At 43.7% G+C, this 10,003-nt stretch overlaps 1 pseudogene; it reads left to right on the forward strand.

Annotated features, from left to right (window-relative positions):
• Positions 1–242: 242 nt before the first annotated feature.
• On the forward strand, positions 243–1,179 carry LOC111168894 (transcription initiation factor TFIID subunit 9-like; annotated as a pseudogene).
• The last annotated feature ends 8,824 nt before the right edge of the window (positions 1,180–10,003 follow it).

Here is a 10,003-nt window from a genome sequence, read left to right on the forward strand (position 1 = left end):
TGAATCCTTGTCTCAGGACTGGCTTCTGGGGGTACCCAAACTAAGACAAATATGTAGTGGGCACCTTTAGTGAATAATGAGCATCTCTTAGAAATCTTGCTAACGAACATACTCCTCTTGAATAGCAAAGCTACCAAGAACTTCAAGAGCCTAAAATTTGGCCCCTCCCTGTCACGTGCAGGGTGCATGTGCAGAGGCGTCCTGAGCGAGCGCAGTGAGGACCATGTTGCTTTGGAACATCCTGCTCACCGGTACAACAGGGATTGGGAAAACCGCACTAGGCAAAGAACTTCCATCAAGATCAGGACTGAAATATGTTACTGTGGGTGATATAGTTCGAGAAGTCTGATCACCGTATATCATGGAGTCTGGCAAGATGGCTTCTCCCAAGAGCATGCCGCAAGATACACAGATGATGGCACAAATCCTAAAGGATATGGGGATTACAGAATATGAGCCAAGGGTTATAAATCAGAGGTTGGAGTTTGCATTCCGATATGTAACCACAATTCTATACGATGCAAAAATTTATTCCAGTCATGCTAAGAAGGCTACAGTTGACGCACATGATGCGCGACTGGCCATCCAGTGTCGTGCTGCCCAGTCATTTACCTCTCCTCCCCACAAGAGATTTTTTATTAGATATTGCAAGGCAAAGAAATCAAATCCCTTTGCCATTGATGAAGCTATATTCAGGCCCTAGACTGCCACCTGATAGATATTGTTTGACTGCTCGAAATTATAGATTTAAGTAAGTCTTTACCACAAAAAGTACCTACTTCTGCGGGAAGAATAAGTGTTGAGTTCAGTTAAGTGTTGGTTCAGTTACTAGCAGACGAAGTACTCCCCCACTTGGCCCACCAACCCAACAAACCATGTCTGTGTCAACTAAAGGAGGGACTCCAGTCAACCTCAGAGGTTTACAGTACAGATGCCCACTTCAAAATCTCCATCTGTAAAAGCATCAATTCCTGCAACATCAGTAGTTCAGAATGTTCTAATTACTCCTTCATGAAATTAGGTTCAAAATCATTTTCATTACAACTAACATGGTGTCATCACAAATGCTGCCAATGAATCATCAAACGCATTGAAAAGAAAATGTGAAGAAGATTATGACATGACTATGATAATTTGCAATCTAGCTTTGATGCATGTAATATGTATACTTGGTTTTGAATCCATCGCACTGAGATTAAACATGCGTGCTGGCTGTTTCCAAGTTGTGTTTTAAAAAAACAGTATTTAATGAGTCAATATGGTTACCATATTTTTCATCTGAGATGTTGTGTTGGACTTTAATAGGATTAGAAATGGTTTTTCGTCAGCCTTTAAGTGTAAAAAATAACTTGTAATTCATCAGTTTGGGGAAAAAAAGAAAAAGAGCCTAAAATTTGTGGGGTTTTAAAAATTTTATTTAATTTATATATATGTATTTTTTTGGCTGTGTTGTGTCTTCGTTGCTGCGCACGGGCTTTCTCTAGCTGCGGCATGTGGGGATCTACTCTTCATTGCAGTGCTCAGGCTTCTCATTGAGGTGGCTTCTCGTGTTGTGGAGCACGGGCTCTAGGCGCATGGGCTTCAGTAGTTGTGTCACACGGGCTCAGTAGTTGTGGCTCGCAGGCTCTAGAGCACAGGCTCAGCAGTTGTGGCACACGGGCTTAGCTGCTCCACGGCATGTGGGATCTTCCTGGACCAGGACTCGAACCTGTGTCCCCTGCATTGGCAGGCAGATTCTTAACCACTGCGCCACCAGGGAAGCCCCAAATTTGTGTTTTTTTCAGCCTACAATACGTTTATAATTACTGTCTATAAAACCAGTGTGATTAAAAATAAGCAGTAATATATGCAACTGACTTAGAGTTGATTTGCTCCTCACCGTTTCTGACGGAGAACTCAGGCAATGTTGGCCAACACTCAGTTTATTCTCAGCCTAACAGTATATATTTGTCTATTTGTCAGCAACTCTTCACCCCTGGAGTTTTTGTTTTTGTGATCCCTTACTCATTTGTTTTCATAAGATACATGAGAAGAAAAGACGAAAGCAAGCTCATTGCACAAAACTGCAGCTTTTTAAGGCGATTACTTATCCTAATGAGAGGGGGTGCTGAGCTCAAGGCTTGAGCACAGTGGTTTTGACAGTGAACAATTTGCATCACGCATTAACGTGGCAATTACAAGCCTTGAGAAATCTAGATACTGGAAATGAAATGGTTCTGGAAATAGCAGCAGCTGACATGGTTACTTAACACCTCTGAGGGGAGAATGTTGGTAACTGTGAGAGACTGCAAAAATTGCCCCAATTCTTTACCCTTCCCTGTCTCAATATTCTCTTTGCGAAGTAACTTTGTAGTGTTCTGCTGTACCTCGGGGCTTTAGGACACCCAGACAGAGACGAACAAGACACAAGCAGAGGCTTGAAAAGAGCTTCCATGATTGGACTGGCTCGCTCCTGCCTTCTGCCAACACCATGAGAACATGCGCAGGATGGCCTGCTGGTAGATAAGAGACGTGTGGAGCACAGCCGAGTAACCTCACTCATTTTAGCCAAGGCCATCATGGACCAGCTGACAGTCAGCTAATCGCCAGATAATGTGAGTGAGCTCAGGCAAGACCAGAGATACTGCTCAGTTGAGCCCAGCTTAAATCACCAACCCTCAGACACATTAAATTTTTAGTTAATATTTTAAGCCACTGAGTTTCACCGTGATTTGTTACACAGCATTTTGATGGAGATAGATAATTAATACAGTAAAGATGGAGACTGAGGAGTATATCCTTTCTTGGGCAATAAACCCCAAAATTCACATAAAATGGGTAAATTCAGCATGTCATCCGAATAGTCATAAATACCTAGGTAAGTGATGGATGGATTCTAAAACACCCAGGTCAGCGGGTGCAAACCGGTGACCCACCATCCATATCCAATCTAGAGATGCGATGCTATGCCATGATGAAACCATGATTTCTTGTCTTCTTTTAAGCCAGCAAGAATAATTGAGTCTATATTAGAGAGCTTACCTCCATTCGTTTAAACTTTAACTGCTACGAATAGGATGTGAAAGCTAAAGCTAAAACCTGGGATCAGGAAAACTTGACTCTGTGTATCACAGGGTTCAGTCAGAGAAACAGAACCATGAGGAGTGACGTAGAGTAGGAATTTATTATAGGGATTTGACCTTGAGCAATTATGGGAAGAAGTGAAACGGTCTCGGTTTGGTTGCTTCTTCTGTGTCTGGTACAGAGCCTGGGATCAGGTAGGCATGAGGTAGGAGAGAATAGGGGCCACTGGAACTGGCAAGGAACAAACTGGAACTTGCATTGCTCTCCAAGCCTCCAGCCGCGATGCTTTGGGTGACGAGCAGGAGAAGCTGGTGCTCTTGCCATGAAGCCACACTGACATCTGACCCAGGATTTGGAGAAGCTGAGGAAAGAGATCCCGTGGTAGCTGAATTGTGAACCTGACTGCTGCTCTGGAAACAAGAGCAGGAGATCCAGGAAAATGTGCACTCACTGTTAATAGGGCCTGACCCATGCTGAGTTTCTGAAAGCGAACATGGCGACTGCGTCACTTCCCCTTTGCAAACCTCCTGCAAATGTCTCCTGTGACCAACTCTAACTAGAAACATACAAGGAAGGGAACTCTGAGAAATGTAGTACCAGCTTTTTAGCCAAGTCGACACATCACAAAGCCACCACATCTTGACACTTATTTGAACAAGTGAAAACTTGGCTGGAAATCAGGAGGCCAGCTATTATAACCTAATTTTCAATTTTTGGATGAAAACTAGAGAGACAAGAGCCATCCAATTCATACTGTGTGTCTCAGGAAGCTTTTGACTGCAAGTGAGTCAAAATGGCTTAAACGTAGGGAGACTTCTTGTCTCACATGAGAAGTTCAAAGGTAGTGTGGTTTCAGAGAAGGCCAATTAATGGCTCAATGATTCCATCAGCATCCTTCCCATCTTCTTGTTCACCATCCTTAGCATGTTGGGTTTGTCCTCAGGTTTGTCTCTTCATGGTCGCAAGGTGTCTGAAGCAGTTACAACCATCACACCCTCACACACTAACATTCAAAAGTGTCTGTTTTTGACTTGTGAGGAAACCTTTCCAAGAAGTCTCCCTAGCAGACCTGTCTTGACATCCCATGGGACGGACTGGCCATATGTCCACCCTAAACCAATCATTGGCAAGGGGAATGGGATTATAAAAAGTTCGCTTCTTAGACTATGATTATCTCCTTGCCACTTTTTCTCTCATTTTGGTTATCTGCTTATGACATATGCTTCAAAGTACAATTATTAGGTCAAAAGGTATGACAGTACTTTTTTATTTTAAAAATGTAAAGCTAAACCAGCCCCGTTATTGTCTTCATTCTTCCTTCCTGAGTTCATCATTGGAGTGTTTCTACACTGAGCCAACCAGCGTCTCAATGGTTTAGCCTCCCGTGAATCATATGGCTGCCCATTACCTGAACCAAACTGGGTTTCTATCAGCAAAGAACAACAGGAAAGACGGGCGGGCAGTAGCTTTTTGTGTGTCTATCCATTCACCCGGCATTTACTTTACACCTGCAACTGTATCAGGGGCACCAGATATGAACGCTCCACAAATAACATACAGGGAAGGGGGAAGAATCTCTTCTTGGCCCAGAGAAATAAAATGTGAGCATCATGTAAGTTCTGGAGGGAAGCTTTAAAATAGGCAAATGAAATGGCCAACAAACCCGTAAAAAAGATGCTCGATATATAATTAGTTATTAGGGAGATGCAAATCAAAACCACAATGAGGTACCACTTTATATGCACTAGGCTTTCCCAGAAAACAGGGTAAGTAAGTGTTGGTAAGGTTGTGGAGAAACTGAAACCCTCATACAGTATTGATAATATGAAAAATATGGAAACAACCCAAATGTCCATCAATGAAGGACTAGATAAACAAATTGTGGTCTACCAGGTATACAATGGAACATTACTCAGCCATAACAAAGAACGAAGTCCTGATACATGCTACAGTACAGATGAACCTTGAAAACATGGTGTTAAGTGAAAGAAAGGTCGCATACTGTATGATTCCATCTACATGAAATGTCCAGAATAGGCAAATCCACGGAGGCAGAAAGCAGCTTAGTGGTTGCCTGGGGTTGGGGGAGGGGGAATGGGCTATGACTGCTCAATTAAACCCCATTTAAAGTATGGGGTTTCCTTTTGGGGTGACGAGAATGTTTTGTAACTAGATAAAGGTGGTGGTTGGAGAACATTGTGAATGTACTGCCACTGAATTCTTCACTTTAAAATGGTGAATTTTATGTTATGTGAACTTCATGTCAATTTTTTTAAAATCTAAAAAGTAATAGACACATGAGAGAAAATAGCTTTTCCCACCTTATTGTTAAGAATAAAGTGGTTGGGACTGCTAAAGCCACCCTGTGGTCAGGAAGAGACAAGTCTGAGGAATTACAACCTTCTAAAGACGGCAGAGCAAAAAGATGGAAGGAACCTGAGTTGTGGATAGGTTGTCAAGCCACTTAATTGATCTGCCACAAAACCACTCTTGCTTAGGACTTTTTATTTTGTAAGATAATAAATTCCACTATTAAGATGTCCTAGGGGTGGGATATTTGCCAAATGCTTTCATTTTTTTCTCTTTTATTTATATTTGCTGCCTGGAAGCTGGCAGGCTTCTGGAGATTTCCCTGAATGATTCCAGATACTCCCATAATCATTTTCCGGCAACTCAGCTTTTGAAAACACTCCTTTTCTATCTACCTGCAGAAACCAGACATGTACCATTCCTGTTGTTATAAAAGTCAAGCCCTGTGAACGTAACCACTTACAGAGCCTAACCATTCCAGCCCTCCCAGAAACAGAGACCAAGGTAGGACAGAACACAGGTGCATCACGTCCAGATCCTATCTGCAGTCCACAGGCCCTTGAGATTCCCCAATCAGGAGGAACCTGACCTTCAACAGAATGGATCTCTCTCTTTTTAGTCCCAATCTCACGTCAATTAATTTCAGTGTTTCTGTATACGCTGTGGGGGCCTCTTCCCAGGCCCACCACTATACGTGTACACGCATGCACAGGTGCACAGCTCCTCATACCATGCTCCTGGAGAAATGGTTTTTACCTGAAAAATCACTCAGAAATCAAAATGCCACGAATCCCTCAACGTAGTACTACCTCAGCTTCCCCCAGCCCTCCCAAGAAAGCCACCTTGGGTGGAAGTGGAAAAGAGGTAGGAGGCAGCTTTCCACTTCCTGGCTCTGCCCCACACTGGAGCCATGAAGAAGGTGGCGATCCTCTGGGATACTGGAGATACGGCCGTGGGGGGGTCCCATGTCAGCAGCCACATCTGCCATCAGCAGGAGCCATGGCAGGGTCTCTTTTATACTCTCCAAGATGTTTTGTATGAAGAACTCAACTGATGTCTGTTGACTTAAGTTTTGTGTCAGTATCACAGTTGTCACAAATCCCAACCGTGACTTATGTGATGCTGTCTGTACAGCTGACAAAATGCTTCCACGTGCATCATGTTATTTAATTGGGGCTACAGTTCCTTAAGGTGGATCTTCTCGTCTCCACTTTGTGAGAGGAAGCCAAGGAGAAGTTAGGAGAAGTGAATGTCACACAGCCACAGCCTGGAAGTGATCATCAAACCTCCGGCCCAGGACTTCTGATCCCAGATCTCTTGCTCTTTCTCTTTCTGTTCTGTGTTGTGGACATCTGGGGCCCAGGAGCCAGTACTTGGCCCTAGGATCCTCCTCTGGAAGACGTGGGAGCCTCCAGGGACTCCTAACTCCCACCCCACACAGTCCAGCTATCTGATGCTCACTTTCCTAATGTCACTGTTACAGCATCTATTTATAACTGTGCTAAGAAATGCTGCTTTCATGGCCAGGCTCGTGAACTGGGGAGTAAATAATAACCCTGCAGGACTGATGTAGATAGGAACAGAATCTCCTCTAGAAACCCACTAGAAGAACCCATTGTACCTCTACGACCTTTTTTTAAACTTTTCAAGACAGTCTCATTAAAAACTATGAATGCTGGGAGAGGTCAGAAAGGGCTTTTTATGTTTTGGCCTCTCCCCTATCCCTTCCTACTCCAAACCCAGGAAATTCTTGGTAGAATAAGGACTTTGTATTAGTTTCCTATCACTGCTGTAACAAATTCTGACAAATTTGGTGTTTTCAAACAACATAACTTTCTTACATTACACTTCTGGAAATCAGATATCTGGGTACAGCATGGCTCAAGTGAGTCTTCTGCTTAGCGTTTCTCAAAAACAAAATCAAGGTGTTGGCAGGGCTGTATTCCTTTCTGGAGGCTCTGGGGATGAATCTGCTTCCGTGCACATTCAAGGTGTTGGCAGAATCAGTTCCTTGTGACTACAGGGCTGATGTCCTGTTTCCTTGCTGGCTGTCAGCTAGAAGCCTCTCTCAATTTCTTTGGCTGCCTGCATTCCTCATCACGTTGCCCCTTCCACCTGCAAGTCCTTCTCATGCTTCACATCTCTCTGTCCTCCTCTTCTGCATTTAAGAGCTTATGTGACCATACTGGGCCTGTTGGATAATTCCCCTACTTTAAAGTCAGCTGAATAGCAACCATAATTACATCGGCAAAGTCCCCTTTACCATGTAACATAACTACAGGAGTAATACCAGAGGGCTAGGATCCTTGGGGGCAAAATTCTGCTTAGCACAATCCACCCTCTGGTGGTCCCCATGACTCCCATCCATTCCACATGAATCCATTCCTCATGGCCTCCTAGTCCAGATTTCTACTCAGTTTCTCTATGGTATTTAGGCTTTCTCTGTAATTGTCCTTAATCCTTCTGAGCCCCCACCAGCATCCTTTAATATCCGTATTTCTACTAAGAGTCTGTTCAAGGAAATCTAGGCTTTTCTCTATCATGCTGCCATGTCCTAAGTAAGTTACTTCACTTCTCAGGGTTAAACACTTCCTCACCTGCATAATAATTCTAGTTTTAAATTTTAGGAGAGAGAATACTCCACAGAATGACCTTAATCATCTTCTGATGGGCTTTGGATTTCAGCCATTACCAGGCTCCACAAGAAAAATGCCATCAAATGACCCAGTGGTCACATTTTGGCCAGTTCGAAGAAGGGGAGAGCAGTTTGGCCAAGCTGTTTGCCCATCTTGAAACCAGGGCTTTGGGGCTCTGAGATGATCTCTGAGACAGGAGCGCCTGTGTCTTCTACTTCCCAACACTGGACACAATGCCAAGGCCTGACAACCACCAACTGTCAATTTTTAATTTAACAAACACATGTCTAATGCTTACTAGGCACTATTCTAAGTGCTTTATATTTATATTAACATATAGGCACTATTACTGGTAACTTACGGATGAGGAAGTGAGGCACAGAGAAGCAAGTAACTTACTTAAGATCACACAGTTATTGAGAGACAGAGCCAGACATGAAAAGATGCTCAACACTGCAAATTATTAATTAGAGAAATGCAAATCAAAACTACAGTGAGGGCTTCCCTGGTGGCAGAGTGGTTAAGAATCCGCCTGCCAATGCAGAGGACTCGGATTCAAGCCCTGGTACAGGAAGATCCCACGTGCCACGGAGCCACTAACTGAGTGCACCACAACTACTGAGCCTGTGCTCCAGAGCCCACGAGCCACAACTATTGAGCCCAAAGTGCTGCAACTACTGAAGCCTCGCACCTAAAGCCCGTGCTCCACAACAGAAGCCACTGCAACGAGAAGCCTGAGCACCGCAATGAAGAGTAGCCCCCACTCGCCACAACTAGAGAAAGCCCGCACACAGCAACGAAGACCCAGCGCAGCCATAAATAAATAAACATTTTTTTAAAAAAAATAAAACTACAATGAGGTACCACCTCACACCAGTCAGAATGGCCATCATTAAAAAGTCTACAAACAACAAATGCTGGAGAGGGTGTGGAGAAAAGGGAACCCTCTTGCCCTGTTGGTGGGAACGTAAATTGGTGCAGCCACTGTGGTAAACAGTATGGAAGTTCCTCAGAAAACAAAAAATAGAACTACCATACAATCCAGCAATCCCACTCCTGGGCATATATCCAGACAAACTATAATTCAAAAAGATACATGCACCCCTATGTTCATAGCAGCACTATTCACAATAGCCAAGACATGGAAATAACCTAAATGTCCATTGACAGATGAATGGATAAAGAAGATGTGGTATGTACATACAATGGAATACTATTCAGCCATAAAAAGAATGAAATAATGCCATTTGCAGCAACATGGATGGACCTAGAGATTATCATACTAGGTGAAGTAAGTCAGAAAGAGAAATACAAATACCATATGATATCACTTATATGTGGAATCTAAAATATGACACAAATGAACCTATCTATGAAACAGAAACAGACTCACAGACATAGAGGACAGACTTGTGGTTGCCAAGGGGGAGGGGTTTGGGGTTGGGGTTGGAGGAGTGACGGAGTGAGAGGTTGGGGTTAGCAGATGGAAGCTTTTATATACGGAAGGGATAAACAATAAGGGCCTACCATATAGCACAGAGAACTATATTCAGTATCCTATGGTAGGGACTTCCCTGGTGGTGCAGTGGTTAAGAATCCACCTGCCAGTGCAGGGGACACGGGTTCGAGCCCTGGTCCGGGAAGATCCCACATGCCGCGGAGCAACCAAGCCCATGAGCCACAACTACTGAGCCCGTGCACCACAACTACTGAGCCCGTGCTCTAGAGCCCGCGAGCCACAACTACTGAACCTACACGCCACAACTACTGAAGTCCACGTGCCTAGAGCCCATGCTCCACAACAAAAGAGAAGCCACTGCAATGAGAAGCCCACACCCTGAAACGAAGAGTAGCCCCCTGCTCACCACAACTAGAGAAAGCCCGCACGCAGCAATGAAGACCCAATGCAGCCAAAAATAAGTAAAATTTTAAAATAAAAGAAAAATTTAAAGAAAATATCCTATGATAAACCATAATGGAAAAGAATATTTTTT

The sequence above is a fragment of the Delphinapterus leucas genome, chromosome X, assembly GCF_059928025.1.
Source record: "Delphinapterus leucas isolate spDelLeu-1000000601 "Yukka" chromosome X, BTC_Dleu_Yukka2, whole genome shotgun sequence".
Taxonomy (NCBI): domain Eukaryota; kingdom Metazoa; phylum Chordata; class Mammalia; order Artiodactyla; family Monodontidae; genus Delphinapterus; species Delphinapterus leucas.